The sequence below is a fragment of the Camellia sinensis genome, chromosome 5 (genome assembly GCF_055761805.1).
Source record: "Camellia sinensis isolate YWXY chromosome 5, ASM5576180v1, whole genome shotgun sequence".
Lineage (NCBI taxonomy): Eukaryota > Viridiplantae > Streptophyta > Magnoliopsida > Ericales > Theaceae > Camellia > Camellia sinensis.
The window spans coordinates 38995274-39015912 of NC_138965.1; the positions used below are offsets into that span (position 1 = coordinate 38995274).

At 36.9% G+C, this 20639-nt stretch overlaps 1 pseudogene; it reads left to right on the forward strand.

The window, feature by feature from the left end:
* Positions 1-16685: 16685 nt before the first annotated feature.
* Positions 16686-19364, forward strand: LOC145791343 (disease resistance protein RUN1-like; annotated as a pseudogene).
* The last annotated feature ends 1275 nt before the right edge of the window (positions 19365-20639 follow it).

A 20639-nucleotide genomic window follows, 5' to 3' on the forward strand; every position in this document is an offset into this window, starting at 1 on the left:
TCTATGAAAATGCTTACTCTCACTTTAAACATTCTTAATCTAAACTCTAAATCTATATAACAAATGGAGAGAGATATGGGAAGAACCATAGAAAGAAGTTGAGAGGTGAGCTCAATTTATAGACAAGGATACTTGGGACAAAAGAAAAGAAAGACTTAGGGCCAAAGAAAGGAACTTTACTTGGTGGGCAAGAAAGGGATTTACTTGGAGAACAAGAAAAGAAACTTCCTTGGAGACAAAGTAACTTGGAGAGAAAAGAAGATTAAAGAAATTAAAAATAAAAGATTACTTGGTAAGCAAGGAAATGATGAAAAAATAATAAAATAAAATTTACTTGGTGCCCAAGAATAATGAAAAAAATATTTTTTAAAAAAGGAGATGAATAATAATGAGATGGAGAGAAAAAGAGATAAAATAAATAGAGAAAAATAAGTTAGATTCACCAATATCAGGCACTAAAATATTAATACCTCAAAAATACAGGGATTTCACACTGACACCCCCTGAAGTTTCTGTTTAATATAGATCCCTCCTCACATTTGAAAAATCACATTCCTCTCCCTGAGATTTGTAATCTAATTACAAATTTCCCATGTTAATGTCATGTCCTAAAATTTTCTAAATGACCATCTTGTCATTTTTCCTATCATTTCTTCTTTCTATCATCATTATCACATTCTACAACTTTTCTTCATTAAATTCTAACTAAACATATTCTTATTGAGTGATGATATAAAAATATAAATTTTATATAAAATTTTAAAATATAATGATATAGCTTAATGGTGACATTTCACTTTAAAACAAAATACCCATAAACATTATTTATATTTACAACAATATCACTATTACAATATTTTTATGTTATTTTTTTAAATAAATTTTTATATATGAATATAATTTTTCATTTTTATTTCCACCATTATATCTAGATTTATAAATTTCTTTTATTGGTACTTTTGGTATGTTCCATCCGAAATCTATTTTTACATCTTGAAATTCATGTTCTTCTTCATTTACTACTATATCAGGTATGGGAGCTAATGATGTAGATCTAGAGTTGATTGAATAATTACTTCTGAATAATCGACTCATGATTCTAAGATTTATACACTAATCCTAAAACAACTAAATTCTTCAAGACTTATCATGTGTGGAGAAATGAGTGACTTGATCCCTGAGGTTTGAATGAATGATCTCTGAGATGACATCATGTTGAGACCACCATCTCAGAAACCAAGAAGAAAATTCTAGCTTGAATTGATGATCAAAAGAGAAAAACCAAGAGTGACTATATGTTTCATTTTGATGCAAGAGGACTTTGAACCATGCATCCATATAATCAAAATAATTATATTGTATCGTATGATTAGGAAGATTTCATCACAAGAAAGAGAGACCTCATTCATCAAGAGATACAATGTTGTGTATATACAAAGAATGGTAAATGATTTTACTAGTATTGACTTTGTCATAAATGAGTTAATGACTATGGACTTATGATGGAAGTGGATATCTTTGTAGAAGGTAATTGACTTATCTGGATAAGATGGAATGAAATGCCAATTAGGAGGGAAATAGGTTTTGACTAAGTCAATGACATTATGACTGTTGTGGATTGGTTCTTTGTAAAAAAGTTTGGGTGATTGAGGTTTAAGAACATAATCTGTTCTTGATGTTGACCGATATGGATAATTATGAGGCATGGGTGTAATTGTCTAGGAAGCAAAAGGGTCAGTGGCAAGAGCATACGTGTAACTAGGTTTGGGAATAGTACCAAGAATTTGGTATTTGTTGACTAGATTAATTGGGAGTGCAACAATGGGTTGACTGGTTGGAATAATAGCAAGTGGTTTAGAGGAAGGTTTCTGACTTGACATCTGTAATTAAGAAAAAGAAAATCTTTGTAAACTTTGATCATCTTTGCCAACTACTTCAGTCACTTAACTGTAAGTTGATCATGAATTCGTGAATGAACATTAGTAGGTATTCCTATGCATCAGGTTCACTCATGCCGATTTCTTCATCGAAGATAGGAAATTCATTTTCATCAACTTGTACTGCATGTTGAATAGTTTCACGTGTATCATTAGTGAGATGTTTGTCCCACCATGACTTAAGCATGCCAGTAAAACCAGAGGTAATAGGAGAGACTATCTCAAGCTGAGTATAGTAAAGATAATTACTCAGATAGCTATTAGCTACCATAGACATGTGATTTAACTTTTAGAGGATTTGATTTTCACTAAGACCATCAATATTCCATTCATATAATTTTTTAACAGAAATAGAAAACTGATTATTAATATTGGCTTCTTCAAATTGAAGATCAAGTGGTGTGAGTTTAGTGTACCAATTTTTGGTAAGAGTGGTAAGATTAATTTTGGGAATACTATTCTATTAAGATTATTTGATTGGAATTGTTGTTCTAGGTGACTAATTTCATTATCAATGGAAGTATCTGATTCGTGATTAGTGAAAATCCTAAGTGATTCGTGATTAGATCAAGATTAAAATATTCCAAATCTCAATTATCCAAAACACACAATCTAAATCAACAAGCACTTACGAAAGTGATTTAGATAGTTTGTTTTTCGGAATAAACAATAAATCGACACAAACGATTTTTACATGGAAAAAAACCACAATTGAAGAACCTTCAATTGTAATAAAAAACCACGGGCGAAACGCCACTAATCAATCCACTACTGAAGAAAGAAAGATTACAAAGATAATACACAAATTACCCAACTCAGTCTATTTGTCTTCGAATCTTCTGTAACTCTTTCACCACGCCTTCGTCTCGGAATTGATCAATCTTGAAGTTGAATCCACAACTTCACTTGTCGAATTAACGACTACGTACAGAATCAAACGCCTTTTGAAACTCTACGCTTGAATCTTCGGAATCCACCGAAGAGAACTCTTTCTTGAATTTAAAGTAACAAACTCCTTGATGTATGTATCTTAGATCATGAGTGAAGAACTCTTCTCAAAACATCAACGAAAACTCACAAAAACCTCAGAAGAAAACTTCAAACAAAAAACTAGGACTCTTGAATAAGATCTAGGAAAAGTAAATCCTAAAAACAGCCCAAACAGATATAAATAGGCAACCTGAGTCCGCGATCTCCGCTCGAGCGCCCAACAGCCCGCTCGAGCAGCTTCAGCAAAATCTGCGTGTGACAAAACAAAGTTCCGCTTGAGCACTTGATAACCTGCTCGAGCACACAGAGTTATGCTCGAGCGCTTGATAACCCGCTCAAGCGCGAAATCACACCTTCCAGCATTTTTACAGACTAGACAAAATACTGAGAGACCCCAATATCCGCTCGACCGCCAATGGTCCCGCTCGAGCGGGAAAGACAAAAACATAGAGAAAGTTACAATTTGTTCAACACAAAGTTTTGTATCCGGATTTGACAATAAAGGGACCTAACAATCTCCCCCTTTGTCAATTCCTGGACAAAACCTTTCTAAACAATTGTCCTTAAACACACGCACTAGACAAGATTAAAAACAAAGAAAAAAAACTCAAAAGAACTCTATAATCAAACAATCTTGCCATGTATCAATCCATCCATCCATCCAATCTTCATCCAACATTCACCTGTGAAAAGGCTAGCAACATACCAAAAAAAACAAAACTTGTGGAACTGTATAAGAATATATCAAAACATACATAGAAAGATAACCATTCAAATGTTAACAAGAGTATCCATCCAGACATAACCAAATATGAACATTTTATCCATATGAACAAACATCCATCTAACAAAAGATATCCATCTAACAAAATATGTACCATAAAAAAATGTCCAAAATGTATACCACCAATATCACCAAGTGCAATGAACAATGAACCACCATGAACCACTGTATCACCGAACTCTCCCCCTTTTTGACCGGGAATCAAGGAATCAATGAATCATGCACCAAGGGGAGGTGGTGGCTGCTGAAGCTGAAGTAAGGAAATGATGTGGGCCAGCTAAGAAGTAGTGTGGACGGCAGTCAGCTCCAACTGACCAAGGCGACCATCAAACGCATCAAAGCGGGCATCCAGAAAGTCCAATCGCCGGGTCATAGCCTCCTCAAAATGCTGAAGCTGATCATGAAAAGCTCGAGGTGGAACAGGTGGAATAGCATCCTCCTCACCCCCTGTTGCGGCAGCGTCAAACTCAGCTTTCTCAGCGAGTCCAGCAGCGGTACCTGCAGAAGTGCCGGCCCGAGAAAACTCCCCCTTAACATGAGCACGACTTTGGGACACGGTCTTTTTAGTGAACGGTCGGGAGGGGAAGGCAAACTCATCATCCTCTAAGACACGGACCTCAAGCTCGAACAAAAGACGGTTGATCATGCAACCGTAAGGAAGTCCTAACTATTTATTCCCAGAAACACCTATCATCTTCTTAACAATCAGTGTGGCTAGATCAATAGACATGTGGCGGGCGATACAGAATAAAACAAATCCTTGGTCTTGATTAATTTCGGAGGAGTGAGTGGTCACAAGGATGTTGGCACAAACAATAAGATTAAGCAGTCTAAACTCAGGAAGAAGTTCAAACTGTTTAATCAATGCACCCGTAGGCCAAGGACGGGAAGTACCACATAACACCTCAGTCACATTATTGAAATCACAGGTAGGACGGCCTAGAACTAGAAAAGGATAGTGTTCAGGGTACACTTGATCAATCTTAAGAAGTTGGCGAATGAGATCAGGTGTGACAGAAATGGATTTGGACCGAACCCAAGTAGTGAATGAAGGCTCAATGTCACTAATTTGCTCAATATTACAGTAAAATTCTCGAACCCAGCCGAGATTTTGACGCCCAGAAAAAGACAACACAAATCACCACCAAGAGGGTCAAACAATGGACGGATGTGAATGGACTCGAAAGTGGTAGGCTGGATATTCCGTTCTAGGTGAACAGTTCGAACCTCAAAAGATTTATGGAACGATTTAGCCTGTTTGGCTGTCTAAAACCTATCAGTATTAAAAGCAGGATGAGACACTGTGGCCTTAGGGGCAGACATGATGATGTGAGACAACTAATACCCAAAAACCCAACAATTCCAAAAAAAAACAAACCGAACAGAGAACAAGGCAAACATTAGTAATATTAGTAACAATGAGATTGAGAATAATGAAAACAAGTATGACACTTACAATATGATGCAACTCACATATAAAATGACTAATGTAGGGCATAATAGCAATGTCAAACACCAAGCATGAGTCCAAAGCTATGATAAACAAAAGCCACTGAGAATCGAAATCCTTGTAAATCAGAACCAAGACCCCTAAAACAACACTATGGGAGACCCAAGGTAACGCAATCGAACTCAAGCCCATCAACAACATGAGACCATATAAAAAGAACAATGAAAAACCCTAGGTCTAGGACACAACAAGACACAGAACAAAGACATGAAAACCACCATGAAAAGAACATAATGACACAGTGAAAGTGTGTGAGAGAAGGGAAAAGAAACTTAAACACAAAACACCCAAAATAACCCGAAATACAACCCCCAAATTTTCCGAAATTACAGAAAAAAACAGAGAAGAAGAGAGGGAAACACTTACCAAAGGTGAAATCGGCAAGGAAGAGGAAGAAGGAAGGTGAAATCGAGCACACACAGTCTACTAGGCAAACCCTAGGTCTGAGAAACTGAAGAAGAGGGAAAAAATTGACCTGAAGAGTCGAAGGAAGGAGTTTTATACAAAATAGGTCCGCTCGAGCGTAAGTATTAACGCTCGAGCGTCACTCAAAGCAAGCTGACATCCGCTCAAGCTCGAAGAAGGACGCTCGAGTGCAAAAATACCTCTCTCAGAACTGTAAAGCAAAGAGCAAACTACTGCAAGGCTCAAAATCACGCTCGAGCGTGGGAATATCCACTCGAGCGGGGTAAAATTCATTTTTTTTTTTTAAATAAAACAAGATACTTAATATCTAGAAGAGAGACCTGGAACAAAAGTAGATGATCACATTTAGCCAAAAATGAATACTAAGATGAAATAATCCGCAATTCATGAATTCTGTAAACTTGCATTTTAAAAAAAAAATGACACTGGAAATCATGAGCAAAGCAGATAAAATATAATCAATGATCATAAGCTACATGAGAATGTACAACTCAAAATCCAACATGAGAGCTCACAAAATAAAGTGTGTGTGTGCAATCCAAAAGAGTTCACTGAGCTAGAGTTAATCCTCGTAGTGATCAGATGGCTAGACCTCCACCAAGAGTAACTCAACAACACAGAGAAAAGTCAAACCCCTAGGAATCACGGGGTATTTGTCGAGTAAATACGGAGGCTCTCCCTCAATCAATGAGTCCTTTTTTTTTTTTTTTTTGACTTTTTCTTCTTGTGGGCACTCACTGGTGGCATTTACGCTCAAGAGTATGGAAACCAAACCAGAGAAGAATGAAATCATAAAGGATGGCCTGGTTGGTGCCTCTGAGGTAACCTTTTCCTAATGCCCGGACTTCAAGGAACTGAGGGAGAAACCGTGGAAGTGAAAACATATGGTAGCTGGTTAAGAGACTCAACATCACCCATGATATACTAGTATCGGTCAATTCCACTATAAAAGTACAAGAAACACTGTTAGTGGTCCATAGAGAACTTTGATCACTTGTGCGGAAACCCCTGCAGCAATTTATCTCAAGGATGTGTACAGAATGAGATCATGAGGTTAATGAGCATGGGCATTTAAAATGAGCTATGAACAGTGAACAATGAGATCTTGTAAGCAGCATGAGTAATGTACATAAAAAAAGTTGGATGCAAGAAAAATAGATATCAATGACAATGAGATTATGGCATCCAAGCACATATAAGGCAAAACACTTACACCTACTCAAGGAACAAGTAACACTCTAGTGATCGAGCATGACACCCAAGGTCTTTCTAAGGAACTCAAACCGAAGAAGATCAAGGGATTTTGTAAAAATATCAGCTTTTTGATGCTCAGTGGGAACATGCTCAAGAACAACAAGGCCCTCTTCCACTAACTCTCGAATAAAATGATGACGAATGTCAATGTGTTGGGTGCGAGAGTGTTGGACAGGATTTTTTGAAATGTTTATGGCACTTGTGTTATCACAGAAAAGAGTGAGAGTGTTCTGTTCTATCCCATAATCATGAAGCATTTGCTTCATCCACAGCATTTGTGCACAACAACTCCCTGTAGCAATGTACTCAGCCTCAGTAGTCGAAAGAGAGATGGCATTTTGTTTTTTACTATGCCAGGAAACCAAATTATTCCCAAGGTAAAACCCCCCCTCGCGGATGTACTCTTCCTATCATCAGCACACCCTGCCCAGTCGGCATCAGAAAACCCAGTAATTTCAGCTGTAGTATCAGTAGAAAACCAAACCCCATACCCCAATGTCCCATTAACATATTTAATGATGCGTTTGACAGCAAGAATATGAGACTCTTTAGGACTAGCTTGGTAACGGGCACAAACACCTACACTGAAAGCAATATCAGGACGACTGGCTATGAGGTACAAAAGACTCCCTATCATACTCCTATAAAGGGTAGGATCAACATCAATACCAGAGGAATCTTTGGAGAGGTGAAGACCGGTGCTCATGGAAGTGCGTGCATGTTTGGCAGACTCAAGACCAAACTTTGACACAAGATTTTTGGCATACTTAGACTGAGAAACAAACATACCTGAAGGAGACTGTTTAATTTGAAGACCCAAAAAATAAGACAACTCTCCCATCATGCTCATCTCAAACTCATGTGTCATGCAATCCGAAAAATATTTCACAAGATGATCAGTAGTGGATCCAAACACAATATCATCAACATAAATCTGAGCAACAAGAATATGAGACTTAGTGTGTTTCACAAATAAAGTCTTATCCACACTACCCCTTTGAAAGTCATTATCAAGAAGAAAGGTAATAAGTCTATCATACCAAGCCCGAGGGGCTTATTTCAACCCATACAAAGCCTTGTCTAACTTGTAGACATGATTAGGACATTTAGGGTCCTCAAACCCTTTTGGTTGCTCAACATATGCCTCTTCTTTCAAGTACCCATTCAGAAAGGCACTTTTCACATCCATTTGAAACAATTTAAAGCCAAGAAAACAAGCAACACCAAGTAAGATACGAATAGATTCGAGACGTGCAACTAGGGCAAACGTCTCATCATAGTCAACACCCTCTACTTGTGTGTAGCCTTGAGCAACCAACCTAGCTTTATTCCTAACAACAGTACCATTCTCATCAGATTTATTTTTAAAGATCCACTTGGTACCTATCACATTCATGTCTCTAGGTCTGGGAACTAGAGTCCAAACTTTGTTATGTTCAAATTGACCTAATTCTTCATGCATAGCATTGACCCAACTATCATCTAGCAAGGCCTCTTTAAAATTCTTAGGTTCAATTAATGAAACATAACACATATGCGATACCTCATCCCGAATCTGTCTTCGGGTTTTCATTCGATCCGAGACATTTCCAATCACCTGTTGAGCTGGATGATTCAGTTTCACCCTTGCTGATGGTTTAAGCTCAGGATTTGCGGTGACAAACGCAACAGGAGTGATGTCCCTTTGAGCACTCTTTGGACTTGAACTTACCTGTGAGGATGGTGCTGTAACAATTTCTTGTGATTGGTCCGCAACGTCTCCTTGATTTTGTGGTTCAGTATCCAAGATTGGAGACTCACCATTGTCATCCTCATTTGTTGCTGGAGTAGGTGCACCTGTGTCATCTATAACCACATTGATAGATTCCATTAAAGATGAAGTTCGCAAGTTATAGACTCGAAAAGCCCTACTGTTGGTTGAATTCCATAGGAAAATACCTTCATCACTTCGGGAGTCAAATTTGCCCAAAGGCTCTCTATCTTTGAAAATGTAACACTTGCTCCCAAAAGTTTTGAAGTATTTTACATTAGGTTTCAATCCCTTCCACAATTCATATGGAGTTTGTAAAGTGCCGAGCCTTAAATACACGCGATTTATGACATAAACAGCAGTATTTAGGGCTTCAGCCCAAAACTTTGGAGGAAGTTTCTTACTAAGGAGCATGACCCTAGCCATTTCTTGAACAACCCTGTTCTTCCTCTCAACTACTCCATTTTGTTGTGGAGTAATAGGTGTAGAAAATTCATGCTTAATTCCATGCATATCACAAAAATCCGAAAATGAACTATTTTCAAACTCACGACCATGATCAGTTCGGATTCTTATGATACGCCCAATGAAAACACCCTGTTCATTTTGGATTTTAAAGACTAATGCCTGGAAAGTATTAAACGTATCATATTTTTCCCTTAAAAAATTTACCCACGAAAATCGAATAAAATCATCAACAGTTAAAAAAATGTATCTTTTACCTCCGATGCTTTCAGTGCGAGTAGGACCCATTAAATCCATGTGAACAAATTCAAGAGGACGTTTGGTTGTAAAGCTGTTCACCTTTTTATGAGGGGCACGGGTTTGCTTTCCAAGTTGACATGGTCCACACACATGGCTCAAATTCTTACCCAGTTTAGGTACTCCTCTCACAAGCTCTTTGTTGGCTATCTTAGTTAGGTCTTTGAAATTCATGTGACCTAATCTTTGATGCCACAGGTCAATGTTACTAATGATGGCAGAGTGACAAGTGAGATCATTAGTAGTAACAATCCCATAGCAGTTATCAGATGTGCGAACCCCATGTAAGACAATATTTCCCTTTTTATCCAAAATTTCACATTTATTTTTTGAAAACAATACTTCATGATGGGAATCACACATTTGACTAATGCTCAAAAGATTTGCTTTAAGACCATCAACAAGTAGAGCATTATCCAGCTTGGGAAGACCAGCAACACTTATAGAGCCCTTACCAATGACTCTAGAAGTGCCGCCATCTCCAAAGGTAACAATTCCTCCTTCATATTTTTCAAGGGAGGCGAAGTAGGATTTGTTATCGGACATATGACGAGAGCACCCACTATCAAGATACCACATGTGTGAATCACGTGCTTTTAAAGCAGTGTGAACAACTAGACAAGTCAAATCTTCTTTTCTCACCTAAATCTTTTTAGTCTTGGTAAATGTCTTGGCGTTGTGAACACCCTCATGAATCTTGGTATTCGGCCTAGACATGTAAGGTTGTCTCCTAACCCAAAAAGTATTCGAATTTCTACCTTTTTGAGACACCTTACCAAACAATTCATAGCAATAATACCTACCACAGTAATGACAAATAAAAATAGGTTTTACCTCCTTTTTGTTGATCTTACCAACTTTAGGTAGATAAAGAGAGATCAATCTGGTCTACCTTTAACTGTCCCTTTGCTTGAGCCTTCATGTCATGGGAAGTGGAGGCCTGTCCGTTGTGAGCTGTTGCACCGTAGCCTAGCCCGCTTTTGTCACAACCCATTTGTTGAGACCCGAGGATGTCTTCTAAGGATTTGGAACCTTTGTTCCACATGGTAATAGTGGCTCTAGCAACACGGAGTTCTTCATTTTTTTGACAGACTATCTCTTCCAATGTAGCTTATGACATCTCAAGACTTTCAAGCTTTTCTTCATATGTTGAATACACCTTTAGAAGTTCATTCTTTTCAGTTTCACAGGATAGAAGTTTTCCACATAAGTCTTGCCTGTCACTTGAGATCTTGATGATATTCTGCTTTGCTGTTACAAGTTCTCCTTTCAGCCTGACATTCTCACTCTCACATGTTTTGAGCTTGAGAGAGAGTTTGTCGTTGATTTTGGATAAATTTAGAGATTCCTCGTACAGCTTTTCGTAAGCTTGTTGTAGTTCATCGCCATTGATCTCATCATTGTCTTCAGATGTTTCATCATCCTCTTTTTGCTCTTCATTCTCCTTAGCCTCATCCAATCTAGCAACTAAGACAGAAAGGTTGCTGGATGGTGGTGAAGGTGAATTTCCTCTTTCATGGAATTGGCTCAGAATTTCCCATGCCTCTTTAGCCTTTGTGCAATGAACAACCCATTGCTGTTCTTCAGCAGAAATTGCTCCACGAATAGTGATCAGGGTTCTCTGACTACTCGGATTGTCAGCACTGTCTATACCTTCTTCAATGGCCTGCCAGCCTTCTGGATCAAAGGCTCTCAGAAAAGCCCTCATTCTGATCTTCCAAAACAGGTAGTTATTCCCATCAAAGGTGGGAGCATGATGCAGGTTCTGACCACGAGCTAACTCCGCTGGCTTTGGAAGAGGTTGAGTGAAAGTGGACCAAAATGCCATGAAAGCACTATCCCCGTCTTCTCCAGATTCAGGTTCTTCGGGTTCTTGCTCCGACCCGCTTTCATCATCCCAAGTCACAGTGTAGACTTTCTTTCGATTCTTTTTCGAAGGGAATTCAAGGGCAATGTGACCAAACCCTTGACATTCATAGCACTTGACCCCTTGCCCCTTTACAGCCTTCTTTTCAGTTTTTGGAGCAAGTTTTGGTGGAAAAGTTTTGGGTTTTCATTACTCTTGTCTTTTGAAATAGGGTCTCTGAAATTAGGCTTCTTTTTCTTCAAATTTTTTTTAAATTGTTTAGTAAACATAGCCGTCATCTCAGACTCTAAATCAAATTCAGTCTCCGGAGCTTTTGCAGACTCATGAGCACTAATGAAAGCCACACTTTCTTTTTGTTTTTTCTTTGAAATATGGTGGGCTTCATAAGTCTGCAAGTTTCCAACCAACTGATCAAGCTTGAGGGTATCAACATTCTGAGCCTCCTCAATGGCTGTCACTTTTGATTGAAACCTCTCGGGTAAGGACCTCAAAATTTTTCCAACAACTTTAACTTCCGGGATTTTTTCCCCGAGTATGAAACAAGAATTCACGATATCACTAAGTTTTGCATAGAAATCATCAAACGTCTCATCATCGCGCATAAAAAGGGTTTCAAAGGCAGAGGTGCGACGTTGAAGTTTTGACCTTTTGACGAAAATAGTACCTTCGTGAATCGTTTCAAGAATGTCCCAAGCCTCTTTTGCTACCTCACACGTGCAGATACGACGAAATTCTTCAGGTGTGACGGAGCGAAACAGGGAATTGAGAGCCTTACTGTTCCAACTCGAGTTTTGGTAATCAGTTGTGTCCCATTTATCAAGGGGTTTAGGAATATCAACACCATCAATGGTGATAGTAGGTTCACTCCACCCATAGATCACGCAGTGCCAGACTTTCTCATCGATGGATTTTAAAAACGCTCTTATACGAGCTTTCCAGTAAGAATAGTTTGTACCATCGAGTAAAGAAGGTCTATGGGTCGAGTTACCTTCACGAATAGAATCTATATCACTAGTCACACAAAATCACACTCCTATATTTTTTTTAAAAAAGAGTGACCCGCTCTGATACCAATTGAAAATCCTAAGTGATTCGTGATTAGATCAAGATTAAAATATTCCAAATCCCAATTATCCAAAACACACAATCTAAATCAACAAGCACTTACGAAAGTGATTTAGATTGTTTGTTTTTCGGAATAAACAATAAATCGAAACAAACGATTTTTACATGGAAAAAGACCACAATTGAAGAACCTTCAATTGTAATAAAAAACCACGGGCGAAACGCCACTAATCAATCCACTACTGAAGAAAGAAAGATTACAAAGATAATACACAAATTACCCAACTCAGTCAATTTGTCTTCGAACCTTCTGTAACTCTTTCACCACGCCTTCGTCTTGGAATTGATCAATCCTGAAGTTGAATCCACAACTTCACTTGTTGAATTAATGACTACGTACAGAATCAAACGCCTTTTGAAACTCTACGCTTGAATCTTCGGAATCCACCGAAGAGAACTCTCTCTTGAATTTAAAGTAACAAACTCCTTGATGTATCTTAGATCATGAGTGAAGAACTCTTCTCAAAACATCAAGGAAAACTCACAAAACCTCAGAAGAAAACTTCAAACAAAAAACTAGGACTCTTGAATAAGATTTAGGAAAAGTAAATCCTAAAAACAGCCCAAACAGATATAAATAGGCAACCTGAGTCAGCGATCTCCGCTTGAGCGCCCAACAGCCCGCTCGAGCGGTTTCAGCAAAATCTGCGTGTGACAAAACAGAGTTCCACTCGAGCGCTTGATAACCCGTTCGAGCACATAGAGTTCCGCTCGAGCGCTTTATAACCCGCTCGAGTACACAGAGTTCCGCTCGAGCGCTTGATAACCCGCTCGAGCGCGAAATCACACCTTCCAGCATTTTTACAGACTAGACAAAATACTGAGAGACCCCAATATCCGCTCGAGCTCCAATGGTCCCGCTCAAATGGGAAAGACAAAAACATAGAGAAAGTTACAATTTGTTCAACACAAAGTTTTGTATCCGGATTTGACAATAAAGGGACTTAACAATTAGTAATTAAAAGAGGTTGTTGAGTTATGACTGCTATACCTTTTTCTTTAGAAGGTTTGGTAATTAATTTGTTAAATATTTGTTCAATTGCATCAACTGTATGGGTATCTTGAGTGACTAAACTCAATTTATTCCTATCACTTGGGAGGTTAATAAGTGGTTTTTCCAAAGTCTTACTAGGTGATGTATGGTTATTTGACTATTTGATGACATCTATAATTCAGCTATGTAATTAAGGAATCCTAAAAATCTTTGTAACTAGGTTTTGTCTAAGATTTCATCAGAAAATTTAGAAGCAAACTCAATAGATCGACTTATAGGAAGAATAATTCTTTGGTAAACTTGATAACCTAAAAATTTAGATTGTATCAATTTAATCTAAATATATTTAAAAAGTATAAAAGTTATACAAAAAACTTTTAAAAAAATCATTGAATACAACAAAATAAGATAATATATTAAATTTTTATATTTTTGTATGTTTTTGTATTTGGTGAATTTAAAAAAAAAAAAATCACAAAATATTATGCTTGTTAAGTATATCTAGATTAGGTGTATCTAAAAAATAAAAAAATTGCATAATATATTAAAAAAATTCAGTAAAAATAAAAAGAACACAAAAAATAAAAAAACTCAATTTTTTGTTGAGTTAAATCAAAGAAGATTATTATTATTTCCCTTGAAATGACATGAACAAAATATATGTATTATTTTTTTATTTTATATGTATAAAGGTTAAGTGGCAAATATGTCATTTTAATCTGAGAATGGAGTAAGTGTAATTTTTCAGATGTGAGGGAGGATCTGTATTAAACAAAAATCTTAGGAGGTGTCAATGTAATTTACTAAAAAAAAAATTAAGTCAATCTAATAACAATAGCTTTTTTATTTTATTATATTTGTCTCTGAAACAGTATACGATATATTTTAAAAATATACTTGTTATCCAATTTTACAAGACAAATATGATAAAATAAAAATATTATAATTATTAAATTAATCTATTTTTTTTTATGAATAATACACACATAGCCTTACAAATTAAATAATTTCGATGATTAAATATGGAGTACTACATCTTTTGAATTTTGACTTGTTCAATTCGCCTGCATTTTAGTTTGTTGGTTATCCGGCCAATCGTTTGGAAAGAAGGTGATAGCTGATGACAATCGCAATAAATAAAATAAATAAGTATTGCACCCATTGTGTGGATAATCGTCCAAACAATCTACTAGAAAGCACAAATTCAAATTTTCAAACAAAATTAAATTCGAACTACCAATTCTTTTAATTAAGGCCAAGTTTGGCAACACTAAAATTTCACACAAGTCGAACCTTGACATCAGTCAGTCCACTACGTTGACCTATTCTTTTACCAATTTGCTGCGCCAGACAAATTTTACTCTTCACTCTTATGCTGCTTGGTCTGTCTTCGTTCTCTCGTTGTTTGATCTCTAACACTAAAAAGCGCTCAATCCAAATCTTAGGGACCCTCCAACAGCAAAAACAGGTAACCTTTCAATTACAAACAACTCATCTTTCCCACTATCATTATTCGTCAGTTACTAAATTTTTACCAATTTTTTCATCAAATCAAGCCAAAAACACACCAAATTTGATGAAAGAAGCTTTTGGGATAAACTTGATGAAGTTTTTAAGTAAGTGAGGATTGGAGCATTCAATTTTTTCACCAAATCAAGCTTTTAGTTAAATTTGATATAAAGCTATTGGAGCATCCCACACTTGTAAATTAAGCTTTTAACCAGTTTTTTTTACTCAAATTTGATAAATAATTAAAAAAAATAAAATGAAGGATTGGAGATGCTCTAGTTGATATTTGTTTTGTTCTTTTGTTCATTTTGAGTTGGGTTGGTAGTTTCATGGTTAATTTTGTGGTTCAGAGAGTGACTTCTTTGAGAAATTGTAGCATTCCTTCAGTTATATCATAAGGGTTTGCTCAAAGTCAAATGGCCTCCTCTTCCACGCTGCCTCGATGCACTTATCATGTGTTCTTGAGCTTCAGAGGCGCAGACACCCGCAAGGCCTTTGCTGACCACCTCCACACAGCATTATTAGGTTCGGGTTTTCGCACATTTAGAGATAATGATGGTATTGAGAGGTGAAAATGTTAAATCAGAGCTAGACAATGCAATAAGAGAATCAAGGAGTTCAATAGTTGTGTTTTCCAAAGACTATGCTTCTTCCAGATGGTGCCTTGACGAACTTGTGATGATCCTTGAACGCAAGCGGACATCAAGACATGTAATTTTACCAGTCTTCTATGATGTGGATCCTTCCCAAGTTGGGAAACAAATGGGGAGTTTTACAGAAGCATTTGGTAGAAACGAAGAGTGATTCATGGGGGAAACTAATGAAAGGAAGAAGGAGTACCTGAGGAAAAAGGTGGAAGGGTGGAGGGCGGCACTTAGAGAAGTTGCTGATCTAGCAGGGATGGTCTTACAGAATCAAGCTGACGGGTAATTTCCTCATATCTTTAATAGACTTCATTTGGTAATGCATTATGAAACTGTTTTTGAGTTATTAAAAACTGTAATATTCACTATTTCATTTTAATAAGAGTTCGCCACCTAGTGCTGTGGCAAGTGCTATCCCACCTCAGACTAGTTTGTGGTTGTGTGGATTTGAGTTACAGGAATCAGTCTGTCTACCAAAAAAGTGGGGCTGAGTTACCGTCAAATATATATAACTGAACAACATATATGTTAATATACTTTTACAAAAACATGTGCTGGTAGAAGTTGATTATTGTGATGATAGTTGCCATGGTGGTAAAAGTTTTATGAATAGCCCTTTTGCATAAATATTGCATATCATTTTATTTTGGTGGGCAGTTGTGTATTTAATTTGTAGTGGAGTCCTTCTTCTTCTTCTTCTTCTTCTTCTTCTTCTTCTTCTTCTTCTTCTTCTTCTCTCTCTCTCTCTCTCTCTCTCTCTCTCTCTCTCTCTCTCTCTCTCTCTCTCTCTCTCTCTCTCTCTCTCTCTCTCTCTCTCTCTCTCTCGACTGATTGTTGAAGTCTTCCCCAAAATAGCACAACAATTAAACGAGTAGAGAAATCCTATTATGCTTTTTCCATAATGTTCCTTGCATGGCTAGCCTATTCTGTAATTCAAAATTGTCTTCTTCTTTAATTCAAAATTATCTTGCACAACCACACATTTTGTGTAATCGCATTTTCTTATCAAACTTTGGACAAACTATTTGGAATTTTCCATTACTTATGCGAGTAGATTAGTATAATTTTAAGTCATGGCATGCTTATCGTGCTTTACTTTCCACTTATCTGCAACATGTAGGCATGAGGCAATATTTGTCCAAAAAATTGTCAAAGTGATTGGGGCTAAGTTGAACCACAGTCTTAAATGTTGCTCCCTACTTAATTGGAATAGGATCTCAAGTCCAAAACATTAGTTCATGGTTACAGGATGAATCAACTGATGTTGGCATAGTAGTGATTTATGGAATGGGTGGAATAGGGAAGACAACCATTGCCAAATATGTTTATAATTTGAATTTTGAAAGATTTGCAGCTAGCAGCTTTCTTGCAAATGTTAGCGAAATTTCAAAACGATCCAATGGTGTAATTCGTTTACAAAGGCAACTTCTTTCAGACCTTTTAAAAAGGGAAATGGAAAAGGTAAGCAGTGCTGATGAAGGAATCATTAAGACTAAAGATACCATTGGTTGCAAAAGAGTTCTTGTAGTTCTTGATAATGTGGATCAGCGGGACCAGTTTGATGCAATAATTGGAATGCGCAATTGTTTTCATCCAGGAAGTAAAATTATCTTAACCACCGGGTACAAAGCCACTGTTAAGGGCTAATGAAGTTTATATGATGCATGAGGTGAAGAGATTTGATAAAGATGAATCATTAGAGCTTTTCAGTTGGCATGCCTTTGGACAAGACCATCCCATTGATTGTTATGTTGAGTGTTCAAAAATGGTAGTACTACACTGTGAAGGCCTTCCTTTAGCTCTTCAAGTTTTGGGTTCTTCTCTATATGGGAAAAGCTTAAATATATGGGGAAGCACAATACAAAAATTGGATGTTATTCCTGATTCTCAAATTCTAAAAAAGCTGAAAATAAGCTATGATTCTTTACAAGATGACCATGACCAAAATCTATTCCTTCATATTTCTTGTTTCTTTATTGGAAAGGGCAAAGATTTCACTATTAGAATCCTAGATGAATGTGGTTTCTACCCAACAGTTGGGATTCAAAATCTCATTGACAGATGTCTCTTAACAATTAATGAACAAAACAAATTGATGATGCACCGATTGCTTCGAGACATGGGAAGAGAAATTGTTCGCCAAGAATTACCCAAGGAGCTGGGTAAATGCAGCAGATTATGGCACAACAAAGATTCCTTTGACGTTTTGAGAGATAAAACTGTGAGAAACGTACTACTCTTTTACCTATTTAATTTTTTTGGGGTTCATGGATGTTCTTTTCTTATTCAAGATGTCTTATCTTGCCAGGGAAGATAATTGTTCCATGACAAGCTTTGGTGTTAATAATGCAAAACAACCCCGCTTTGAAGAACTTAGTAACACATCATTGCTTACAGACCAAGGCAACTCACTGAAACGACGTTGTTTTGGTTTCTTCTTCTGGCACCCAATAAACATTGGTGTAAGAAATTCAAATCTGGTTGAGTTGGAAACTGATGCATTTGCAAGGATGCACAAACTTAGATTGCTGCAGCTCAATTATGTACAAACCATGAGAGGGTACAACGACTTCCCTAAAGGATTAAGATGGTCGTGTTGGCATGGATTTCCTCTAAAATCCATGCCGAGTGATTTTTCTATAGAGAGCCTAATTGCTCTTGACTTGCGCAATAGTATCTTGGATCAAGTTTGGAAGGGGACCAAGGTATGATTAATTATTATTTATATATTTTTATATTTTTTTCATTTTTTTCTTTTACTGATCTTTTATTTTCAGGACCAACATATGAATTCTATAAACTGTTTTCGTATTTTTATTACAGTTGCTGGGATTATTGAAATTCCTCAACCTCAGTCATTGCTATGGCCTCACCAATACCCCTAACTTCACCGGACTCCCTAATCTTGAGAATTTGATCCTTAAGGATTGCATAAACTTGGTTGAGGTTCATCAGTCAATAGGGAAATTAGGGAGGCTTGTTTTCTTGAATCTAAAAGGTTGCAAAAATCTTGAGAATCTTCCAAGCAACATTGTTCATCTTACATCCCTTGAAAAACTCATTCTCTCTGGTTGCTCAAAGCTTGATCAGTTGCCTGAGTTGGGAAAGATGAAATATTTAACAGTGCTCCATGCAGATGGAACTGCCATAAATAGAATACTGACTACCACTAGTGAGGATAAATCATGGAGTTCACTCTTCTGGTCTTGGGTATTGAAACCAAGAAAAAGTACAGAATCCATCTATTTTCCATTGGCTTCTTTACCAGGCTCATTAGTAAGCTTAAGCCTTTCAAATTGCAATCCGTCAAATGATAATCTTATGAAAAGTCTTGGTAGCTTATCTGTGTTGCAAGATTTGAATCCTAGTGAGAATCCAATTTCTAGCCTACCGGAGAGCATCAAAGGTCTTAATGTGCTCCAATCACTTAGGTTATCTCGTTGCACTAGACCCCAATCACTGCCAGAACTTCCAATGAGTTTAGAAATGTTGAATATAGATGGATGTAGCTCACTGGGAATGGTAACAAATCTTCCTAACTTGTTGAGATCTCTGATTTTGGACTCAAGTGATTGCGAAAAACTAGTTGAGGTTCAGGGGATATTCAAGTTAGAGCCTATTGGAAATGCTGGTGCAGAAGTGATTAACAACTTGCGCCTAGTTGATTTGGAATCCATGGGAAGCCTTGAGGTGGAATTAGAGAACAACATGACATGCACAAGAAAGAAAGGTCCACTTCAGGTTCTCTCTCTCTCCCTCTGTGTGTGTGTGTGTTTATGTGTGCATATGTGTATATATAGTTGTTTGCATAATTGATCGTTAATATTATTTTGAATACCATATCACAGGGACTATATGAATGTGGTATATATAGCATATTTGTCCCTGCAAATGAGGTGCCAGGCTGGTGTAGCAATAAGAGAAAGGGGTCCTCGATATCATTTAATGTGCCTTTAGTCCCTAATCTCAAGGTTGTAGCCTTGAACGTATATATTGTCTATGCATTTGCCAATGATATAAGCCTTACAAACTATCAATTTGATTATATCAAAATCAGCAATAAGACCAAAGGTCTAAAGTGGACCTACCGTCCAAAGTTCAAAGGCATTCCCGATGATGACAGTATGATATGGTTTAGCCGTTGGGAAATAGGGCATCTTTTGATGGAAGGTAGCGATAAAATGAATCTCTTTGCGAGTCTTGATGATGAGCTTTATCAGGTAAAGGAAGTTAGAGTCCAGATTGTGTATGATGAGTGTGAAGAGAAAGGTATTCAAAACCACAATGCCCATCCTTCTCTTCACAATGTCATGAATGTTGGAGATTTATCCGATTATCATGTAAGAACAGGCTCGTACTTTCTATGCCATCATGGTTATGATAGCCATCAAGACTACCACCAAGACGGTTTGTCGTCTAAGACAGACAAGATTTTATTTGGGGACTCTGAAGAAACAACAGGTGATTTTATCTTTCCATTTGATAAATATGATTAGTACATAAAAATCATATCACTGATAGCAAATAAGCAGAAATAGTGGTTGTAGTTGTCGATGTGAGTTGTTGGTAATCTAGGGAATGCTCTAAAAATCTGCAATTTTATTTCAATATTTATTCCGATCTGATCTACAGGGTTTACAGATGAAGAATGAAAAAAAGAAGATAAAGAGAGGATAATAGCAGAAGGGTGACTTGCTGCTGGCAATGGCCGGGACAAGAACATTAGTAAACTCCCATTTTCTTTGATATGTTTTTGTTTTACTCAATTTTATTGATTACTTGCAATAATAACCCTTGTGTTATTCTAGCGCCACCTTCCGAAAATGCTGAGATTTGATATTTAAAACAACATAACAATGTTTATGTTTTCTGAAATCGATGGTCAGTCCCAGGAACAAATTTTTTGTCGTAAATTTTGAAAGTCCAACCAAAATAAGAGTTTACATGTATGAAATTACAAGCGGTAAATCAATAACAAATAATATATAGTATTCTTTTCACATGATTTGAGTCTCCTATAATTCCTTTTTAGTTTCCATTGTCCTTATTTTTTCAGCAATTCCAATTTCTTCTGTTTACAATTCAGC